General features: G+C 42.3%; 1 protein-coding gene and 1 non-coding gene across 2 annotated transcripts in view; one reads left to right on the plus strand and one right to left on the minus strand.

Moving 5' to 3' along the window:
* The window catches only part of HPSE2 (heparanase 2 (inactive)), a 709,452-nt gene that overhangs the window by 280,599 nt on the left and 404,625 nt on the right, over positions 1-24,228 (minus strand). The window lies entirely within an intron of this gene.
* LOC119926046 lies at positions 12,471-12,608 on the plus strand. The gene has a single exon (XR_005449963.1). It is a non-coding gene; the product is annotated as a small nucleolar RNA SNORA7 (small nucleolar RNA).

Here is a 24,228-nt window from a genome sequence, read left to right on the forward strand (position 1 = left end):
AAGGCCAACATTTATTCAGGAATCATTCACCTCCTTCATCCCCACCCTAGCCAGGCTCGGACCCAAAAGTTGACTGTCCTGGTGCCTTTTTTAGTTCATTCCAACATGTGCATTCAAGTAGCTTCCCTGTACATTTTGGGCTGTGACAACTGCTGGGTCCTCTCATGCAGCAGATGAATCAATTTTGCTGTATGACTCATCTCTAGTCTCAGTCTAGAGTTCTTTGCATTGGAGTGTATTCCTTCCTCTCCTACCCCCTACACTCCAGAAGGGGTCAAAAGCCCTGGAAGGCCTGGAGCAGAGGCAATGAGCCCACATTTTGCCTTTTCCTCTCCCTCCTAGTCTCCTCTACTTGGTAGCTGGGCCTTGGGAAGCTGAGAATATTTTCCTTCTGTGATTCATGTTTGGGCTGGAGAATAGCTACCAGTAGTAATGTCTTGATACTCCCCTTCCTCCCTCTGCCCTACCCCCTTCCCCTCCCCTCAGCACTTGCATATATTTGTACATATTTATTACTCTATTTATTTTATTTGTACATATTTACTATATTTATTTTATTAATGATGTGTCTACAAAAACCTGCCGCATCTCCCATGGGAGCCCGTTATTTCGTTGGGACTGTTGCCGACTTGGACTTCCCAAGCGCTTACTACGGTTGCACACAGTAAGCGCTCAATCAATCCGATCGATTGAATGGATGGATGGATGGGCGGGCGAAGAAAGTCGGGCTCTTGAGGCGCAGAAACCTCCGCGAAAGAGAGAACCGAGCCTGGGTGGAGGATCGCGCTTTAATTTAGACTGTGAGCCCACTTTTGGGTAGGGACTGTCTCTATATGTTGCCATCTTGTACTTCCCAAGCGCTTAGTATAGTGCTCTGCACACAGCAAGCGCTCAATAAATATGATTGATTGATTGATTGATCTATAGCTATAACTATTTATTCTGATGGTTTTGACACCTGTTTCCTTTTTTTTTGATTTGCTGTCTGTCTCCCCCTTCCAGACTATGAGCCCATTGTTGGGTAGGGACCATCTCTATATGTTGTCGATTTGTACTTCCCAAGCGCTTAGTACAGTGCTCTGCACACAGTAAGCACTCAATACATACTATTGAATGAATGAATGAATGAATGATACCACCCCATCCCACATGACTACCAAGTCTACTGGACTCTCCCAAGTGCTTAGTACAGTGTTCTGCACACACTAAGAGCTCAATAAATACCACTGATTGAATGGATGACAAGATGGAAAGAGAGTTATAATTTTAAGGTGAACAAGTTAAAGTGCATGTATCTCAAGAGACTTAGAGAGTAGTAAGCTTTTAACTGCTGGAAGGACCAAGTTAGTTTAATAACAAAACAAAAGGATGGAGAGAAACTAAGCTAACTGCTGGAAGGACCAAGTTAGCTTAATAACAAAACAAAAGGATGGAGAGAAACTAAGGTAAATCCCATGACACAGGATTATATCCATCCATCTATCCATTCATCCATCCACTGGGGAAGCTTGTCAACTCAGTGCCTGGTGGAGGACAAAGAATGCCTGAGTCTCTGTGGCTCTTTTGAGGTATTAATAACATTTCAATTGACTTGATAGGTAAAGCAGCACGGCGTAGTGGATAGAACACGGGCCTGGGAGTTGGAAGATGATGGGTTCTAATTCCAGCTCCACCACTTGTCTGCTGTGTGACATTGGGCAAGTTACTTCACTTCTCCGTGCCTCCGTACCTCATGTATAAACTGGGGATTCAGGCTAAGAGCCCCATGTGGAACAGGGACTGTGTCCAACCTGATTTGCTTGTATCCACCTCAGCACTTAGTACAGTGCCTGGCATAGACTAAGCACTTAACATATACCACAGAAAAGGCTAAAAATTGACCTCTTTGAACTCACTAGCATCCCTCATGTTCACATTTCTTGAAATTATTTCTCAGACACCGTAACTTTGTGAGCTTGTGAAGGTGTACTGGCAGTCCTCAATTTAAGAAATTTCAAATTAGGATGAACTGCACATGACAAGTTTCTAAATTTATAACTTGCTTCAGCTTTATAACAATGAGGTCTGACTTAACAACATGAACATCCTGCATGGGGCTAGCTCTGTGGGTGCAGCCGGGAGGAAGATGGGGCACATGGGAACTACAAAGAAATGGGTCAACGATTTAAAAAGCCACAATGAGGGGAAGGAAGGAAATTTTAAAGGGAACAGAGAGGCCCAGGTTGGGAGATATGTGAGAGGTATTTACCCAAACGCCAAGGGGTGTCACCAAGGAAGACCAATCCATCCATTTTACATCTGGTTGAAGTAAAAGTTGGCTACCATATCGTGGAATCTCTCTGGATCAATATAAATTAATGTGTCTATATTACTCATCTATAATACTTTAGAGAAGTTGGGTAAAAATGGGGCATCCAGCCATCTAGCTCTGCACACAGTAAGCCCTCAATAAATATGATTGAATGAATGAATGAATCAGTCAGAAACCAATTCATCATTGGTAACTTTTTCTATAAAAAATTGGTTCCGACTTACAAAATTTAGGTTAAAATGTGCTTTTCAGAAGCTATCATGTTGTAAGTCGAGAGCTGTCTGTACTGTAATTCTGTAACACTGATCCTGTTGTAATACTAACCGTGTGCCTGGAATACTAGAACATTATAATTATGTTAACCCAAGTTTGGGCTGCAGGGGAGGGAGGCATAGAGGCTGGAAAATGCTTTCTGCAATTTTGGGGGCACCCTAAATCTCATCTAGGCGACTGAAGATGAGTCTTGCTTGGGTAATGCAACTGCTAGCGGGTTACAGCTGTGTTGTGTTAGATTCACTGATGGTGAGAAGTTGTCCAAGCAGGGTAAATGTGAGCTGGCTAACTAGAAGAACTGGGAATAAAATAGGAACTGGGAATAAAATAGCCATGAGACTGAAAGAAAGTGAAAGGATGGATTTGTTGCACTAAAAGACCACATTCCACCCCTATTTTGGATGGAGTGAGCAGGTTGGGTCCCAGGGGGGCAAAACCAAGATGGGCAGAAAAGTTGGATTTTATTGCCATAATAATAATGATAATAATAATGCTTGGGGTATTTGTTAAGCGCTTACTATGTGCCAAGCACTATACTAAGCCCTGGGGTAGATACAAGACAATCAGGCTGGACACAATCCCTGTCCCACAAAGGGCTCACAGTCTTAATCCCCATTTTATTGCTGAGGTAACTGAGGCCTAGAGAAGTGAAGCAACTTACCCAAGGTCACATAACAGGTAGTGTCAGAGCCAGAATTAGAACCCAGGTCTTTCTAAGTCCCAGGCCCGTGCTCTAGCCACTAATGAGCCCACTGTTGGGTAGGGACCGTCTATATATGTTGCCAACTTGTACTTTCCAAGCGCTTAGTACAGTGCTCTGCACACAGTAAGCACTCAATAAATAGGATTGAATGAATGAATGAATGAAGCCATGCTGCCCCAAGCTGGGGAGGGAAGGAGATGCCAGTTAGTCTATCAGTGGTATTTACTGAACACTTACTATTGGAGAGCACTCTGACTAAGCACTTGGGAGAATACGATATAGTTAAAAAGAACTACCTGCACCTCGAATAGTTCTGCTCCTATAAGTGCTCTCCCCCTGGACCTCAGAACCAAAAGAAACTCTACTTGGGTGGAATTAAGATTATAACCTCTTCCCGCTCCCTGCCAAGTTCTAGCTTGCCTGTGGCTGCTAAACTGCTGCCAGGACCAGAAAGAGATGCACAGAGATAGATTCCCTTTCTTGGGTGTAGCACTTATATATGCACCTATAATTTACTTATTTATAATAATAATTATGGCACTTGATAAGTACTTAGTAGGTGCCACACACCGTTCTTAGTTCTGTTCTAAGAGAAGCAGTGTGGCTTAGTGGAAAGAGCATGGGCTTGGGAGTGGGTTCTCATGCCGGCTCCACCACTTGGGCAAGTCACTTAACTTTTCTGTGCCTCAGTTACCTCATCTGTAAAATGGGGATGAAGTCTGTGAGCCTCACGCGGGACAACCTAAATACCTTGCATCTACTCCAGTTCTTAGAACAGTGCTCGGCACGTAGCAAGTGCTTAACAAATACCATAATTATTATTATCATTATAATTATTAAGTGTCAGGTTGGATGCAAGCAAATCATAGTCCCTGTCCCATGTGGGGCTCACAGTCTCAATCCCCTTTTTACAAAAGAGGTAACTGAGGCACAGAGAAATGAAGTGACTCTCCCAAGGTCATACAGCAGACAAGTGGTGGAGTCATGATTAGAACCCATGACCTTCTGATTCCCAGGCCCATGACCTATCCACTACGCTATGCTTCTTCTCATTTATATTAATGTCTTTTTCCCCCTTTAGACTGTAGAGCTCCATGTGGGACAGTGAATGTGATTGCTATACTGTGCTCTCTCAAGCAGTTAGTACAGTGCTCTGCACAGAGTAATGCTCAATAAATACATTTGACTCACTGACTAAAATGCCTATTGGTCTGTTGCCCTCAGTACAACTGTAGAGAAGTAGTGTGGCTCAGTGAAAAAAGCACTGACTTTGGAGTCAGAGGTCATGGGTTCACATCCCAACTCCGCCAATTGTCAGCTGTGTGACTTTGGGCAAGTCACTTCACTTCTCTGTGCCTCAGTTACCTCATCTGTAAAATGGGGATTAAGACTGTGAGCCCCCCGTGGAGTCAGTCAATCATATTTATTGAGCACTTACTGTGTGCAGAGCACTGTACTAAGCGCTTGGGAAGTACAAGTTGGCAACATATAGAGATGGTCCCTACCCAACAGTGGGCTCACAGTCTAGAAGGGGACAGTGCTTTGCACATAGTAAGCGCTTAATAAATGCCATCATTATTATTATTATTATTATTATTCAGTGTCCATATGCTCATAGAACTGTGCAAAAATTAACCCCAAATGGCACAGCTTGCTCCTCAACACCATACCCTCCCCGCCCTCCAAACCCAACACTTCTAACATTCATATCAACATAGATTAGGGAGGCCAGCAACACTGTACTCCAGAAGTGGGTGACACAAATTATGGGACGGACACCATTTTCTGGAAGTCCTCTCAATTTTTCCCCAAGGTAGAACACGTCTCCAAGATGCTCTAGCCCCCTCCTGCCCTGCTACATTTTCATCACATTCTTCCCAGATCCCTTGGAACCCAGCCATTGTTTCTGAGCTCCAGATTCTGGACGCGGGAGCTCCAATGCTGGAAATATAAGTAATAACGGTAATTATAATGATAATGATATTTGTTAAGCACTTACTATATGCCAGACACTTTACTAAGCACGGAGGTGGACACAAGATGATTGGGTCACTTTCCCACATAAGGCTCATAGTCTTAATCCCCATTTTACAGATGAGGTAACTGAGGCACAGAGAAGTAAAGTGACTTTCCCAAGGTCTCAGAGCAGACAATGGGAAGAGCAGAGATTAAAACCCAGGTCTTCTGACTCCCAAGCCCATTCTCTTTCTGCTAGGTCTAAAGGCGTCCGGTGCCAAATCTGTTCCAGACAGGGGACAGGCCATCTGAAAACCAGATGAATGGCTCTCCTAATAGCAAACATTATAAATATTTCAAAAACCTGGATGTATATCTATATAATAAAATATATATGGCATACACATATATTTATATCCAGGTTCAAAAATATTTAAAATATTTGATGTTAGAGAGCCACGTGTGTGAATGAGTTCACCTTCCTTTTGTTGACACCAAACCCCATCCTCCCATACAATCCCAAAATGTCAATTAGACCTATGTACATTGAAAACATAAATATGCAGTCACACTACCTTCCGTTTTTATATTTTGATAAAATATAAAATATTTTATATTTTATAAAATATAAATATAACCCTCTAGACTGTAAGCTCATTCATTCATTCTTTAAATTGTATTTATTGAGCACTTACTGTGTGCAGAGCACTGTACTAAGCACTTAGGAGAGTAAAATGCAACAATAAACAGACATATTCCCTGCCCACAGTGAGCTTACCTGAGGACTTGTGGGCAGGGAATATGTCTACCAGCTCACTTGTACGCTCCCAAGAGCTCGACTCCCACTCCATATTTACAGGGAGGAAGACATTGTAGCAGTGCAAAAGGATGGATTTTATACCCTTCCACTGGCGGGGAAGGTAAGGGTAGGTGAGAGAAAGTCAAGAACACTGCTCATCAACATGAGGAAGACCCAGCCATAGGGAGTTCTTCCTCCGTCCCACCTGCCAGCAGCTCAGTGACAGGATTTTAATTAGTCTCTGATATTGAAGGCGGGAAAGGCAGATTGTCGAACAACAAATAATTGGTGTCTAGACAAGTTTTAAACTTATGGTCTTTTGCTTCTCTTTATTCTCAGCTGTGTATTCCTGTACATAGTATTTGCTTCTGTAAATTTCCTAACTCTTAAAGGCATAACATGATCACTTTGGCATTTTTCCCTTGGAATAAAAAAAAAATACATACCTTGGATGATAAAAATAGGTGATAGAAACTTTCCACATTTCACCAGGATACTTTATTGAAATATCGAGGAGGCACCATGGACGAGTGAGAAGAATGGACTTCGGGAATTGTATTTATTAAGTTTTCTCTATGTACCAAGGACCATTCTAAGTGATGGGGTAGATACAATGTATAATTAGATTGGACACAATTCCTGTCCCACTGGAGTCACACAGCCTAAGTAGGCTGGGAAAAAAGAGACTTGGTTTCTTAAGCTTCTAGACTGTAAGCTTATTCATTCATTCTTTAAATTGTATTCATTGAGGACTTACTGTGTGCAGAACACTGTACTAAGCACTTGGGAGAGTACAATGCAACAATAAACAGACATATTCCCTGCCCATAATGAGCTTACTTGAGGACTTGTGGGCAGGGAATATGTCTACCACCTCACTTGTATGCTCCCAAGAGCTTAGTACAGTGCTCTGCACACAGTAAATGATCAATAAATATGACTGATTGATTAATTATCCCTGCTCAGCCACTGGCCTTCTATGTAACCTTGGCAAAGTCACTTGACCATCCAGGGCCTCAATTTTCTCATCTGTAAAATGGAGTAAAACATCTGCTCTGCCTATCTCTTACAGTTTGAGCTCTGTGTGGGACACAGACTGTCTGATCTGATTGTCTTAATCTACCCCAGCACATAACACAGTGATTTGGCAAATAATAAGTCCTCAATAAATACCATAATAATAATGATTAAAATTATACTAATTGGTCTTTCATCTATTCATACTAACCAACATTACTAAAACATCTTATCCATCCCTGTTTTGGATATTGTCATTATTCTTTATGCTTCCACGTAAACTCCAGCATAATATGGGATGGAAAACCTCACTCATCTTCCTAGTATCTAGTTTTCTAGAGAAGCAGCATGGCTCAGTGGAAAGAGCATGGGCTTTAGTCAGAGGTCAAGGGTTCAAATTCTGGCTCCGCCAATTGTCAGCTTTGTGACTTTGGGCAAGTCACTTAACTTCTCTGTGCCTCAGTTACCTCAACTGTAAAATGGGACTCTGAGCCCCCCGTGGGACAACCTGATCACCTTGTAACCTCCCCCGTGCTTAGAACAGTGCTCTGCACATAGTAAGTGCTTAATAAGTGCCATTATTATTATTATTATTATTTTCCCTAAAATGTTATTGTCCATGTCTGCTGTTAATATTGTATTATCCGGAGACAGTAGTAGTTACAGGACTCTCCAATTCCCTATTTTGGGGTCCTTTCAATTTTAGCCTTTAATTGAGCTTGCTGTGGGACTTTGGGTAAGTCACTTAACTTTTCAGGGCCTCAGTTTCTTTATCTATAAAATGGACAGTCAATATCCGTTCTCCTTCCTACTTTGATTACCCCATCAGGGTCAGGGACTGTATCCGGCCTGATTAACTTATATCTACCCCGATGCTTAGTATGGTGCTTGGTACATAATAATTGTGGTACTCAGTAAGCACTTACTGTGTGCCAAGCGCTGGGGTAGATACAAGATAATCAGGTCCCACGTGGGGCTCACAGTCTAAGTAGGAGGAAGAACAGACCGAGACCTCTTTTTCCTCTTCTCCTCCCCATCCTCCCCCCGCCCTACTTCCTTCCCCTCCCCACGGCACTTGTATATATTTGTACAGATTTATTACCCTATTTATTTTACTTGTACATATTAACTACATTATTTATTTTGTTAATGATGTGCATATAGCTATAACTCTATTTATTCTGACAGTTTTGACACCTGTCTCCATGTTTTATTTTGTTGTCTGTCTCCCCCTTCTAGACAGTGAGCCCGTTGTTGGGTAGGAACCGTCTCTATATGTTGCTGACTTGTACTTACCAAGTGCTTAGTACAGTGCTCTGCACCCAATAAGCACTCAATAAATACGAATGAATGAATGAATAGGTTTTGAATCTTTATTTTGCAGAGGCATGAACTGAGGTACAGAGAAATGACTTGCCCAAGGTCACACAGCAGGTCTTTTAACTCCCAGGCCTATGGTATTTCCACTAGGCCACATAATAATTGCTTAACCAATTCCACAGTTATTATTGGTGCCACTTCTCACATAATGACAGCCCCCTACCCTTATGATATTTTTCACTCATCCACTTAAATGTAATGCCCTACTTTAATTTAAGTACACTATGATAAATTCTGCTGTAGCGTGCCCATGGGAAGCCATTTTCTTGGTCAAGAAGCCATTTTACGAGTGACTGCTTTTTGACCCTGTGAACAACAACACTGAAGAAGGAATTGGAGAAGGAACTAGGCAAATGACCTGAACATCACTGAAGGCTGGATCTGTCGCTAATGCATACACATGTTATTTTGCCTCAGGACAGAAGGAATGAGCACAGATTAGCTCGAAACCAGCCGGCAGGATGGGCATGGATGGGGAGATAGTCTTCCCTCCCTTTTTTATGCAGTAATGGGCCAGTATCAACCACCAAAACAGCAAATTAGGAACTACTATGACACCCGGGTCAGCCAATACGGACTTTTTATCCTGGCTAGTAAGAATAAAAGGGGGAAGATCCTAACTCCTGGGGGTGGTACCACCTAAGAATTGCGGCCGAACAACCGAAACAAGGAGGTTGCCATGAGTCACGAACAAGGTCTGCCACCATGATCTAAGAACATGGCCACGGGGGCTGTACCACCTAAAATTTGCAGCCCAACAACCTAAACAAGTCCAGGAGTCCAGGCTGCCACTCACAGAAATCACAAATTAGAGCAGCCATCAAGAGCCAGCTGGACTCCTTGAAATCCTCTGGCATGAGACCGTCTGCCTGAATTTGGGGCAAACAGTCAGATGAATAGCTATGCATATTTGTATGGGTGTGTGTGTGCATGTGTTTACCCCTTCAATTAGATTAAGAATTGAATAAAGTTTTTTGCTGTATTCAGTAGTGATTTGGTTTCACTTTGAACTTGTCATTGAGTGCCTGAATAAAGTCTAGGCCTGGCTTCATGATGGAGTCTGAATTGGGTCTTGGGCCAAAACATTGATGGGGATCCTTTGGCGCTCAATGCCAACCGAATCGCGTGGGTTAGAGGGTATGAGCCTTTGTTAGTTGCCTGCAGGGAGGCTGAACTAGGCAAGGACCTCAGAGACAGGCTCGTAATTTAAGTGCCTGAAAATAGTGGGAAGGTGAATCCCCAGAGATGGGCTCATAGCTTTAGTGCCTGAAATTAGGGGAAGGGGAATCCCAAGAGATGGGCTCATAGCATCTATCATACCACAGCTTTTCATTCATTCATTCAATTGTATTTACTGAGCACTGTGTGCAGAACATGGACTAAATGCTTGGAAAGTACAATTTGGCAACATATAGAAAGAGTCCCTACCCAACAACGGGCTCACAGTTTAGAAGGGGGAGACAGATAGCAAAACAAGTAGACAGGTGTCAATACCATCAAAATAGAATTATAGACACAAAAATATCATTAATAAAATACAGTAATAAATATGTACTATTATAAATATATACACAATAGTATAAATAGTATACTAGTATACTAATAGTATACTAATAGTATACTAATATACTAATAGTATACTAATAGTATACTAGTATTATTTATATATAGTATAAATATATACACAAGTGCTGTGGGGAGGGGAAATGGATTGGGCAGAGGGAGGGAGTGGGGGAAGTGGGGAGGGGAGGAGGAGCAGAGGATAAGGGTGGGGCTCACTCTGGGAAGGCCTCCTAGAGGAGGTGAGCTCTCAGTAGGGCTTTGAAGGGAGGAAGAGAGCTAGTTTAGCGGTTGTGAGGAGGGAGGGCATTCCAGGCCAGAGGTAGGATGTGGGCCTGGAGTCAACAGCAAGACAGGCGAGAACAAGGCACAGTGAGAAGGTTAGCGGCACAGCAGCAGGGTGTGTGGGCTGGGCTGGAGAAGGAGAGAAGGGAGGTGAGGTGGGAGGGGGCAGGGTGATGGAGAGCTTTGAAGCCAAGAATGAGGAGTTTTTGCTTCATGTGAAGGTTGATAGGCAACCATTGGAGATTTTTGAGGAGGGGAGTGACATGCCCAGAGCGTCATTTTCTTGTCATCCTGTCTCTTATTAAACATCCTCTTCACTTATTTCATTTCCAAATTTGTTGGAAGTCTATTTCTAACTTTCTTCCCAAGTACTCACTCTTCTGGGAATCATCCTATTGTCAGAGGAACAGTTCAGAAATTTAATAATGCCAAATAGGGGTCCTACTCAGAATATTCTGCTGAGTGAACAATACTTTGATTATTTCATTTTCTACTAACTTCTTTGACTAAAGGTATCTCAAGCATGTAGAAACTTTTAATCCATTGTAAATTTCTCAAATTCAGCACTACTAAATTATGGTTTATTATCTCCCATATTTAGAAGGTACAACATGCTTGGAAATAAAGGTTTATTTTGGATTATTACATTTTGTACTGGAATGCTCTACAGTTTTGTGATTTCTATTAAGTCTCAATAGAAAACAAATGAAAGGTAAGCTTTCTCACATATGCGTTAAGTCCATTCTACCTCCTGACTAGGTCTCAGTGGTTGCAATCCATAATTGTGTGGCTCAGTGGAAAGAGCATGGGCTTTGGAGTCAGAGGTCATGGGTTCAAATCCCGACTCTGCCAATTGTCAGCTGTGTGACTTTGGGAAAGTCACTTCACTTCTCTGGGCCTCAGTTACCTCATCTGTAAAATGAGGATGTGAGCCCCCCGTGGGACAACCTGATCACCTTGTAACCTCCCCAGTGCTTAGAACAGTGCTTTGCACATAGTAAGCACTTAATAAATGCCATCATTATTATTATCATCATTATTATAATTATCAGCAAATACCATGTGTATGTTGATATTTTAATGCCTCAAATTTAAATTTCCTCTAAGGCAGAAATCTCTTGGAATTGCAAAACTGTTTCTCCAATTTAAATTTTTTAGTTGTTAGGTTGAAAAGTTCCACCTTTTTAATGATAGCATTAATTGCTTATTACTACTACTAGTAATGATAATAATAACATTTGTTCTATTTGTTCAACATTTGCTGTAGGGCAAGCATTGTGGTATGCACTGGAGTAGATCCAATGATAATTATAACAGTAATAATAACATACTACTATTACTACTGAGATTTGTTAAGCAGTTTCTATGTGCCAAGCTTCATACTAAGTGCCATAGTAGATACAAGTTCAGGTTTGACACAGTCCCTGTCCCACAGTTTAAATAGGAGACCTACTGAATAAATAAATCCCTACTGAAAACTCACCTCCTCCAGCAGGCCTTCCCAGAATAAGCCCCCCTTTCCCTCTGCTCCCCATTGCCCCCACTCACTCCCTTTCCTCTATCACCCTGCCCCACAGCACCTGTGTATATATATATATACATATATAATTATAATTATATTCATTTTTATTAATGATCTGTCTATATTTATAATTCTGTTTATAATGATGCTACTGATATCTGTTTACTTGGTTTGATGTCTGTCTCCCCCCTTCTAGACTGTGAGCCCAGATTGGGCAGGGATTGTCTCTACTTGCTGCTGAACTGTACTTCCCAAGCACTTAGTACAGTGCTCTGCTCACAGTAAGCACTCAGTAAATATGATTGAACGAATTGAATGAGTGAAAGGAGAGAGGTCAGGTTATTGAATCCCCATTTTGCATATAGGGCAACTGAGGCACACAGAAGTCGAACAACTTGCCCAAAGTCATACAGCAGAGCTACAGTGTGCAAGAACTGGGGTAGATATAACATAATCAGATCAGACAGATTCCCTGTTCCTCACAATACTCACAATCTAAGAGGGAGGAACCAGTCAATCAGTTGTATTAACAAAGTGCTTATTGTCTGCAGAGCACTATACTAAACGGTTGTGTGAGTAAACCACAATTGACTTGGTAGATGTGATCTGTGCCTTCATTGAGTTTACAATCTAGTGATTATTAGCCTGGTATAAGTCCATCTTCCTCCTCTCAGAGACACAACTGGAGAGTTTCCAGTACTCTACCAGTCTCGACTACAGGAGGGAGAGTCAAGCAGAGGCCTACCCATTCCATTCCTAGCTTGGGCAGTGGCTAGTGAGTGGAAGGCAATCCGCTACAAGTCAAAATTCATCTGTGCTGGGCAGCAGCAGCAGCAGCATGGGAGAGAATCAAGGAAGGAGACTAGTTTACTGAGTGAGAGAAGGCGACAGTAAACCGCTTCCACATTTTGATCAAGGAAACTCTACAGATACACTATCAGAACAATTGCAGATGGAGGTGGGGCGTTCTGGGAGAGATGTGTCCATGGCATCACTATGGGTCGGAGATGACTTGATTGCATAAGACAAGACAATATGTCCATCTTAAATCACTAAAGGCTGAGATGCTAGATATTTGGCAGGCCTGTCAGGGAAAGAATGGTGTCCCATTCTCCAACAAGACTTCTTGATTAATCTCCCAGCATCCTGAGTCAAGAAGAACAGGAATCTCTGCCTCCCCATCTTCCTGATAACTAGCATGGCATTTGAATCTTTCAGCTGCATCCACTGAAACAGTTGTCTGAAATCTCCCTGCCAAGGACTTGGTGTAGAGGATAAAACATGGGCTTGGGAATCAGAAGACTGTGGGCTCTAATCTCAGCTCCACCACTTGTCTGCTGTGTGACCATGGGCAAGTCACTTCACTTCTCTGTGCCTCAGTTACTTCGTCTGTAAAATGGGAATTGAGACTGTGAGATCCACTTGAGACAGGGACTGTGTCCAACCAGATCAGTTTGTATCTACCCCAGTGCTTAGTATAGTGCCTGGCACATAGTAAATGCTTAACAAATACCATTATTATTATTATTATTATTATATGGAATCTTTTCCTGTGGATACTCAAGAAATACTACTACTATTACTCTGGAATACCAGGTTAGAGTTCCCCTTTTTAGGTTTTGCTTCTGATTAATGTCTCTAGCTTCTTCTCCTGCTATAATTAGCGAAGTTTAGAGAAAATGCTTTCAGAGATGTAATCTCTGATTGGCTCTCAGTCAAACTTTTGAATAAAACATTTCCAATAAGGGAAGCCGCACTGCATAAACTAGTAGTAGAAGGAGAGGGCTGTGAGGTCCTAAATTCTAATCCTTCACAACATCACTAAGATCTGCCCTCTTCTCTCCATTCAAACTGCTGCCATGTAATCCAAGTACTTATCCTACTCCGCCTTGATTACATCAGCCTCCTTGCCGACCTCCCTGCCTCCTGTCTCTTCCCACTCCAATCCATTCTTCACTCTGCTGCCCAGTTCGTTTTTCTATAAAACCATTCATTCCATGTTTCCCCACTCCTCAAGAACCTTCAGTTGTTGCCCAACTACCTCCACATCAAACAGAATCTCTTTAACATAGGCTTTAAAGCACTCAACCACCTTGCCCCCTCCTACCTTACCTTCTTGATTTGCTACTAAAACCCAGCCCATATACTTCACTCGTCTAATACTAACCTACTCACAGTACCTTGATCTCGCCTATCTCACCGCCAACCCCATGCCTATGTCCTCTAACCTGGAATGCCCTCCCTCTTCATATCTGACTGATAATCACTTTCCTCACCTCCAAAGACTTCTTGAAGGCACACCTCCTCCAAGATGCCTTCCCCGATTAGGCCCTCATTTCCTCTTCTCCCACTCCCTTTTTCATTGCACTTGGATTTGCTTCCTTTATTAAGCCACCCTCAGCCCCATAGAAATTATATACCTATTCATAATGTATTTATTTATATTAATGTCAGTCTCCCCATCTAGACTGCAAGCTCACTGGGCAAGGAATATGTCTACCGACTCTATTATACCGTACTTTCCCAAGCACTTACTTCAGTGTTCTGCACACACAAAGCGTTCAATAAACACTACTGATTAATCGATTGATTGAAACCCGTACTTGAGCACATGAAGACAAAGAACAGACACACTGCTCCCCCAATCATTCCTGTTGACCATTCTCCTTCAAAGCTTATATATAATATTTGGAAAACACTTCCCTTCTAGATGCTTGTTGTTCCTTGACTGATTGTCACTAGGCCTAAGTGAAGAGATTCACGAACACTTGCCCATCTTCTGGTACACAGTTTTTGTTTGTTTTTTTTTTTTAAATGGCATTTGTTTAAGCACTTACTATGTGCCAGGCACTGTACTAGCTCTCTCTACATCTTCAAGCAAAGACTGAGGAAAATTTTGAACAGAACTGGACCCACCACCAAGCTCTACATCATCCCAATTGTGACTGGGCAAAGAATTAAAGGAACTCCAGCCAATTCTGAGAAATTCACCAATAACCTCAGTGAATTTCTCCAGACAACCAAACTTGTACAGCTCTGACCCATTATCATTATTACTTGTCTTGTCTCATGCCATTGCGTCGTTTCCAACCCATAGCGACACCACGGACACATCTCCCCCAGAATGCCCCGCTCTCCATCTACAATTGTTCTGGTAGTGTATGCACAGAGTTTTCTTGGTAAAAATATGGAAGTGGTTTACCACTGCCTCCTTCTGCCCTTTCCCTTACTTTCCCATCACTGTAGACGGCACTACCATCCTTCCCGTCTCACAAGCCCACAAACTTGGTTTCATCCTTGACTCCATTCTCTCGTTCACCCCTCCCATCAAATCCATCACCAAAATCTGCCAGTCTCACCTCCACAACATCACCAAGATCCGCCCTTTCCTCTCCATCCAAACTGCTACCTTGTTGGTTCAATCTCTCATCTTATCCCGACTGGATTACTGCATCAGCCTCCTCTTTGATCTCCCATCCTCCTGTCTCTCCCCACTTCAGTCTATACTTCACGCTGCTCCCCGGGTCATCTTTGTGCAGAAACACTCTGGGCGTGTCATTCCCCTCCTCAAAAATCTCCAGTGGCTGCCTGTCAACCTACACATCAAGCAAAAACTCCTCACTCTCGGCTTCAAGGCTGTCCATCACCTTGCCTCCTCCTACCTCACCTCCCTTCTCTCCTTCTACACCCCAGCCTGCACCCTCCGCTCCTGTGCCGCTAACCTCCTCACTGTACCTTATTCTCGCCTGTCCCACTGTCGACCTCCGGCCCACATCCTCCCCCTGGCCTGGAATGCCCTCCCTCCACACATCTGCAAGCTAGCTCTCTTCCTCCCTTCAAAGCCCTACTGAGAGCTCACCTCCTCCAGGAGGCCTTCCCAGACTGAGCCCCCTTTTTCCTCTCCTCCTCCCCACCCCCCCGCCCTACCTCCTTCCCCTCTCCACAGCACCTGTATATATATTTGTACAGATTTATTACTCTATTTTACTTGTACATATTTACTATTCTATTTAGTTTGTTAATGATGTGCATTTAGCTTTAATTCTATTTGTTCTGACAACTTGACACCTGTCCACATGTTCTGTTTTTTTGTCTGTCCCTCCCTTCTAGACTGTGAGCCCATTGTTGGGTAGGTGCCATCTCTATATGTTGCCAACTTGTACTTCCCAAGCACTTAGTACAGTGTTTTGCACACAGTAAGCGCTCAATAAATACAATTGAAAGAATGAATTAATAAACTCGAGTCTCCACTCTCGACTCTCTTTCACGCCGCTGCTGCCAAGCATGGGTGTGTTTTGACTTATAGCAGATTGCCTTCCACTCACTAGCCACTGCCCAAGCTAGGAATCAAATGTGTATGCCCGTGCTAGACTCTCCCTCCTGTAGCCAAGACTGGTAGGATACTGAAAACTCTTCAGGTGCAACCCTGAAAGGGGTATCATTATTACTCTTATTACTACTAATAATAGTATCAATCAATGCTATTTATTGTGCACTTACTGTGGACTCTTCTTCCTCACCGCAACAACTATGGGGCCCCATCCAAACCTGCACTGAATTTTAGGTGAAACCACTGTCATCCCAGATGAAAGAGGGACTCTTAAGCAAGTGGTAGAGGCATAACAGCGGTTAGGGATGACCAAATCTCATGAGCTGAAGATGGACCAATAAAAGAGCCAAGAGTTGCCGACATTCATTTAACAAAAGCTTTTGGTGGTGAAGATGATGGTGATGACCATCTGATAGAGAACCAATACGGCTCAGTGGAAAGAGTCCGGTCTTGGGAGTCAGAGGTCATGGGTTCTAATCCCGGCTACACCACTTGTCACATGTGTGACCTTGGGCAAGTCACTTAACTTCTCTGTGCCTCAGTTACCGCGTCTGTAAAATGGTGATTGAGACTGTGAGCCCCACGTGGGACAACCTAATTACCCTGTCTCTCCCCCAGTGCTTAGAACACTGCTTGGCACATAGTAAGTGCTTAACAAATGCCATCATTATTATTATGACAGTTTAAAGATGTTTTCTAAACTATTTCTGCTAACATCATCATCAGAAGCAGCAGCAGAAGCAACAGCAACAGCAAAGATATTTATTGAGCATTTACTATGTGCAGAGCACTGTACTATACACTTGGGAGAGTATAATACAATGGAGTTGGCAAAGGTGTTCCCTGCCCACATCGAATTTACAGTCTAACATCAGGCACTCTGAAAATTGGAATAATTTCTCCCTACTCTCAAATGGCACTAATAACCTGGCTACCATTTCACTTAGCTTCCTGATATTTCACTTTTTTGGGGTCTAACAAATAACCAGATATGTATCAGGGTTAATTACTCCCATCCTTGCCAAATAGCAAAGTTACCAGGTCCTTTTGCAAAAGGGGAGGAATTTCCCCCAGAGGAAGTGAACTAAATAAGCAGAAAAAATAAAAATGTCAGTTTGAACATGACGGTTGACAATTATTCACACACAGGATGAAACACAACTGTTACAGTTCTCACAATACTAATTAATCCAGAATCTTCCTCTCATGTGATGCACATTAGAAAAAGTGTAGTTGAAATTCTAACTGGTTCTGGAAAAAAACTACATCTATGCAACCTGGAAAATTAAAATTTACCCCGAGAAGCTTGCATTCTCTGACTTTTGTGCAGCTCACCAAAACAGAAAAGATTTTCACTGTGAAGTTTGTTTGTTTGTTTGTTTGTTTTATTATTTATTTACACCCATTGAAAGAGTGAAGAAGAAAAGGGGAAGAAAAGTCAGGATGTAGCTATCCACCTCCGCATAAGAATACCAGCAGAAAACCACAGCTATGCTGCCATCAAACAACAATACTTTGTGTTTACGAAACTCCCCAGTACCAGAAACAGCCGTGTAACTTTAGACAGTCATGAAATTACATCCTGCGCACGCTCAAAAGCCATCTTTCCATTGCTTCTAACTTCATTATTTCATTGTGTATTTTGTTGTTTTGTTTTGTTTTTTTCTTCCCAGAAATCATCCAGGAGATTCTCTCTCCAAGGCAATGAGTCACATGGAGAATTTGCACCTTAGGGGTCTAAGTTTTTAAAGAGGTATTTGCTTTGCTTGGATCTTCTGCCATTCTGCCCTGAAATATTTGGGGGTGAGGCCATTGTGCCTAGCTAATTTGGGAAGCCGTTGGCCATTTCTCTTTACACAATGGAGGGGGAAATATGCCAATTCCCTATTAGAGAATTTAGGAGAATCCAGGACCAATTGCTTACCTACTAACCTCTTTTGAAATCGAAATTGTGCATAGTGTGAAGGAGGAGAGCCTCTCTCTCCCACTGACCCTGAAAGTTCATCCATTTTGGAGCCATTTAATAGCATTTGGAAATACTTTTGCAGTTCTTAAAATGGGACCAATATATTTATTGCTACCTGCCCAGAAATCTAAATCTTCAGTTTTCCAATTAAGAGAAATCACTTTTGGATTGAGACCAAGAACGCTGGGCCCCCAAAGATTGCATTTTTGGTTGTAGGAGGGAAGGGGAGAAGGAGTAAGAGGAAAAAGGGGGAAATGGAGGTTTAGAATCCAAACATGCACTAAAACTTCATTTAGCAAGGTTCAGTTTTGCAGCCCCTATATCAAGCAATCAGTCCTGCAGAGCACACCTGGAACTCTGTCCTCAGTGCTGGGAATGGAATGGCAGGGCTAGGTAATCTTGAGAGGAAAGTTCCCAAGGTACAGCCATGTTGTGTAATCCCAGGATCCAAATTCCCAAACCGAATGTAATCACTGCACAATGTAATCCCGGGAACCCAGCTAAACAGACGTAATCACCGCACAGAGTAATCCCGAAAGTCAAACATCCACATTGAGGCAATCCAGCTCCCAAAGTGATCAAATGACATGAGACAAATGTATCAAGTTGCTATGGCAACTGACACAAAGTACTGCCCAGCTGTTTTCAGTCTGCGTTCCCAACATCAGAGACCCAACATCAGGCCTGCACCATAAAAATACCTCCTAGCTCATAAAAAGACATTCTCTGACTCACTCCCTAGATTTTTCATCTCTGCATGCCTGTGGTCTGTCCCCCATTTGATCTGTACACGTAGTCACCAGTGGAGAGCCCTGGTAGAATCCTCACTGCTAGCGTTTCCATTGGATGTCCACAATGTTGGGCTTTCCCCCAAAACTTCAGGGTAGCCTGGAATTTCCAAAATGAATGGCTCGGACTGAAAGGCAGTGGAAACTGCACACACACACACGCTCACATCCTCTGTGTATTGCTTTTGGATCCAATTGTTTAGTATCAGCTTATCAACTTTGTGGTGCTTTACACTTCAGTGAATGTGGAATGGATCATTTGTTTCTCAAATGAAATGACAACATATTGATTTTCAGTTTCGTTTCCTGCCTCCACCTCTGGCACTAGCTTGATTACAGAAGGTCCTAGACTTTCCTCGTTTCATAGTCACTCTCTCTGGGAGCTCATCAATTCACCTGGCTTTGGCTACCACCTCTACGTGGATACCTCCCAAATCTATTTCTCTAGTCCTGCCCCTCATCTCACCTGCAATTAGGCACTTCCTCTTGCTTCTAGAACATCTCCATTGGGAAGTCTTATAAAGTTCCTGGGTCATAACAGGAACAGGAGAGGAGTCCCCTTTCCTAGTAGCAAGCTTTGGACTCGAAGTGAGGTAAGAGGAGGAAGAGCTATTTTTAACCAATCTAAATTCTCACAGTAGCACTACTCCCAGCCCACACACTTCTCTAATGTCAATCTTCTTACTCTACCTCAACGACTTTTTTCTTGGATTTGACCTCTTGTTCAGTGAAGCAGTGTGGTTTAGTGGAAAGAGCACATGCTTGGGAGCCAGAGATCATGGGTTCTAATCCTGACTCTGACACTTGTCAGCTGCGAGACTTTGGGCAAGTCACAACTTCTCTGTGCCTCAGTTACCTCATCTATAGAATGGGGATTAAGACTATAAGCCCCATGTGGGACAACCTGAGTACCTTGTATCTATCTACACCAGTACTTAGAACAGTGCTTGGAACATAGTAAGCACTTAAATACTATAATAATAACAATAATAATTATATAATATACAATAATTATTATATATTATAATTATAATAATATAATACTAATAAATATATATTATTAAATATTATCCTTTCTCCAACCTGAAACTCCCTCCCAGCTCATATTCAACAGTGATTTGCCCAAAGTCACACAGCAGATGTGGTGGAGCTGGGATTAGAACCCAGGTCCTTAGTACAGTGCTCTGCACACAGTAAGTGCTCAATAAATATGATTGAATGAATAAATGAATGAAGGTCCTTTGATGCCTAAGGCCATGCTCTTTCCACCAGGCCATGTTGCTCCTCATCTCTCCTCCATCTCTCCTCACCTCTCCTCCTCCAAGAAGCCTTTCTACATCCTACCATCCTCCCTTCTGCACTGCACTTGAGTCCAAATCACTCAAGCACTTTGATACTCACCCCACCCCAGACACTACAACACCTAGGTACATATCATAAAATTCTGCTGCTTCCCTTACCTGTAATTTATTCTGTGGCTCTCCCTGACTACAGTGTAAGCTCCATGAGGGCAGAGAGAGTATCTCTCATTTCTACTGCCTTGTACTTTTCCAAGGGCTTAGTACAGTATTCTGCACACAACAGATGCTCAAAGAATACTATTGAATGATTGATGGATTGATTGGAACATGTGAGGAGAATGGAATAACAGCAGCTGCTGAAGAAGTAACTGAAAGGGGGTCAATACAAATCCCAGAGGGCAGAAATGTTATTTGAAAGACACAATGGAACCCAGTCTCAGGAGACTGCTAAAACCACTGCAGCAGATAGACCAGCTTGGTGGGCAGAAACCAGGAGAGGGATTACTCTTCCAGCTCAAAGCCTGTGGGAAGTTTGGGATATAAGCTCACTGTGGGCAGGGAATGTGTCTACCAATTCCCTTGTATTGTTTTCTCCCAAGCACCTCATAGAGGGTTCTGTACACAGTTAACGCTCAGTAAATACCACATTGACTAATATAGACATAGAAAAAAAAATGAGAGGCAGGACTGATATGGAATCAACCTATTTGTGCAAGGATCTATGGATAGCACGCTGACCCAAGCTCTGCAGTTACAAGAAACGCTTAATAAATGCCATTTAAAAAAAAAGGTCACGCATCTTCCCACCCACATTTTCTCTTCCTGAGGCTTTCCCATAACTATGGATAAAACCAGTATCATTCATTTTTCCCAAGTCAGCTACCTTTCTCTCTATGGCAGGGAATGTTTCTACCAACCCTCTTATTTCTGGAATTTGTTAAGTGCTTACTATGTGCCAGGCATGATACTAAGCTCTGGAATAGATACAGCTAATCAGACTGGACACAGTCCCTGCCCCACTTTGGGCTTACAGTCTTAGTCCCCATTTTACAGAGGAGGTACCTGAGGCCTAGAGAGGTGAAGTGGCTTGCTCAAGGTCACACAGCAAACAAGTGGCAGAGCCGGCATTACAACCCAGGTTCTTCTGACACCTAGGCCCGTGCTGTACCCACTAGGCAATACTGCTTCTCTGTTATGCTGGACTCTCCCAAGCACTTGGTACCATTTTCTCCACAGAGTAAATGTTCAATAAGTATAATTGATTCACTGATTTTGCCAAATCCTTTCAGTTCTTCCTTAACAACCTTTCCAGTCATCCACCCTTCCCTTTCCATCCAAATGGCTAACACACTGGTCTAAGCACTTGTCCTATCCTGACTTAATTATTGCATCAGCCTCCTCACTGACCTCCCTGCATCCTATCTCTCTTCACTCCAGTCCTTACTTCACTCTATTGCCCTGATCACTTTTCTAAAAAATCTTTCTGTGCACATCAATGCCAGTTCTTTCTTTTCATATTAAGGAGAATATAGTCATATCTGTTACACCTAGTGGGATTAAGAGTATCTGAGAGTCTGTTAGTTCAAAACAAAACACTACCATTCATTTAGGTAAGTTTCTCATACTTTTAAGGAGAATGTAGTCAGATCTATTATATGTAGTGGGATTCAGAGTATCTGAGCATCTATTAGTTCAAAACAAAATACTACCATTCATTTAGGTAAGTTTCTCAGTACTTTTAAAAATGAATTAGAATCCAAATATATATATATATATATATGGATGCTAAAGTGTATTTTATTTGTTCTACTTCAAAGATACAGGAATCAGTTTGCATCACTATATATTTCCCGTTGATGTTAAAAGGCTATGATTGATAGACACACATACTGGAGTCAGTCATTCAATTATATTCATTCATTCATTCAATGGTATTTATTGAGCGCTTACTGTTGACGTTAAAAGGCCATGATTGATAGACACACGTACTGGGGTCAGTCAGTCAATTATATTCATTCATTCATTCAGTGGTATTTATTGAGCGCTTACTGTTGACGTTAAAAGGACATGATTGATAGACAAACATACTGAAGTCAGCCAATTATATTCATTCATTCATTCAATCGTATTTATTAAGCGCTAACTATGTGCACAGCACTGTACTAAGCACTTGGGAGAGTACAATATAACAATATACAGACACATTCCCTGCCCACAGCCAACATTCTACATCCTTTATTGATATACAAAACATGCTCTTCAACCAAATTTTTATTTCCACCCTCTTTAGCATTCCTGTTTATAGGTCTGTCATTTATTTTTGACCGTTCTACTTCTAAATAGTTTTATAAACTCCTTATGTGCAGGGGATGGGTCATTCCATTATTCTATACTTTCTCAGTGCCTAATACAGTGCAATACACAGACTGGGCACCAAAAAATGCTATTACTACTCTTCTAGGTCAGAAACACAGAGTTCTGTATTCACAGGGGGTCTCCACCAGGGAACTGATCTGCATACAAGGCATTTGGTCATATTACAGTGTCTAGACTATAAACTCATTGTGGTAGGGAATGTGTCTATTATATTATTATAATGTACTCTACCAAGTGCTTAGTACAGTGTTCTGTGTACAGAAAGTTCTCAATAAATACAATTGATTTATTTATCAAATCTATGTCTCCTCAGAAGACGGGGTTGAACTATGATCATTATAGCATCGCTTCTCCCGGTTAATCCTAAAACAGGAGCGAATGACTGGCCTCAGGAGATTATTTTTTGTCAGTTTTTTAAATGAAAATACAAAACTAAACAATCACTAGCCTTCTCATTTTGTCTCTTCCACCTGCCCTAGGGCCAGGGCCAGAGAGCCCTAGGTCTGGTGAGGAGCCACAAGTGCTTTCCTGCTTCCCCTACCCCGGCCACTGTTTCAGAGCCTGGGTTGATTCATTCATTCATTCATTCAGCTGTATTTATTGAGTGCTTACTGTGTGCAGAGCACTGTACTAAGTGCTTGGGAAGTAAAAGCCGGCAACACACAGAGACGGTCCCTACCCAACAACGGGCTCACAGTCTAGAAGGGGGAGACAGACAACAAAACAAAACATGTAGACAGGTGTCAAAGCTATATGCTGATGAATGTGAAGAAGGCCCTCAGGTGGCACAAAGCTTCCTAGGAGTTGGAACAGAGCTGCTGGTTTTGCACCATTTTCCTGCTTTGAGGAGGAAGATAAGAAGGGCTCCCACTCCCTTTTGTGCTGCCCTTGAACTTGGATTTGCAGTCCAACAGCATTTATGCATAGTTCCCTCATCTGTAAAATGGAGATCAAGACTGTGAGCCCCACATGGGACACCCTGATCACCTTGTATCCCCCCAGCGCTTTGCATATAGTAAGCGCTTAACAAATACCATTATTATTATTAAGTCACTTCTCTGGGCGTCATTTACCAAATCTGGAAAATGGGGATTAAGACCTTAAGCCCCAAGTGGGACAACCTGATTACCTTGTATATACCCCATCACTTAGAACAATGCTTGGCACATAGTAAGTGGTTAAATCCAGTATTATTATTATTATTATTATTATTATTCTCTGTGCCTCAGTTATCTCAACTGTAAAACAGAGACTACAACTGTGAGCTCCATGTGGGACATGGATTGCATCCAATCTAATTAGTTTGTATCTACCCCAGTGCTTAGTACAGTGCCTGGCACATAATAAGTGCTTAAAAGAATCCCATTTGAAAAAAACGACTGTACTTGTGGGCTTTATGGGGAAGCAGCGTGGTTCAGTGGAAAGAGGACGGGCTTTGGAGTCAGAGCTCAGGGGTTCAAATCCCGGCTCTGCCAATTGTCAGCTGTGTGACTTTGGGCATGTCACTTAACTTCTCTGGGCCTCAGTTACCTCATCTGTAAAATGGGGATTAAGACTGTGAGCCCCCCATGGGACAACCTGATCACCTTATAACCTCCCCAGGGCTTAGAACAGTCTTTGCACATAGTAAGCGCTTAGTAAATGCCATTATTATTATTATT

The sequence above is a fragment of the Tachyglossus aculeatus genome, chromosome 3 (genome assembly GCF_015852505.1).
Source record: "Tachyglossus aculeatus isolate mTacAcu1 chromosome 3, mTacAcu1.pri, whole genome shotgun sequence".
Lineage (NCBI taxonomy): Eukaryota > Metazoa > Chordata > Mammalia > Monotremata > Tachyglossidae > Tachyglossus > Tachyglossus aculeatus.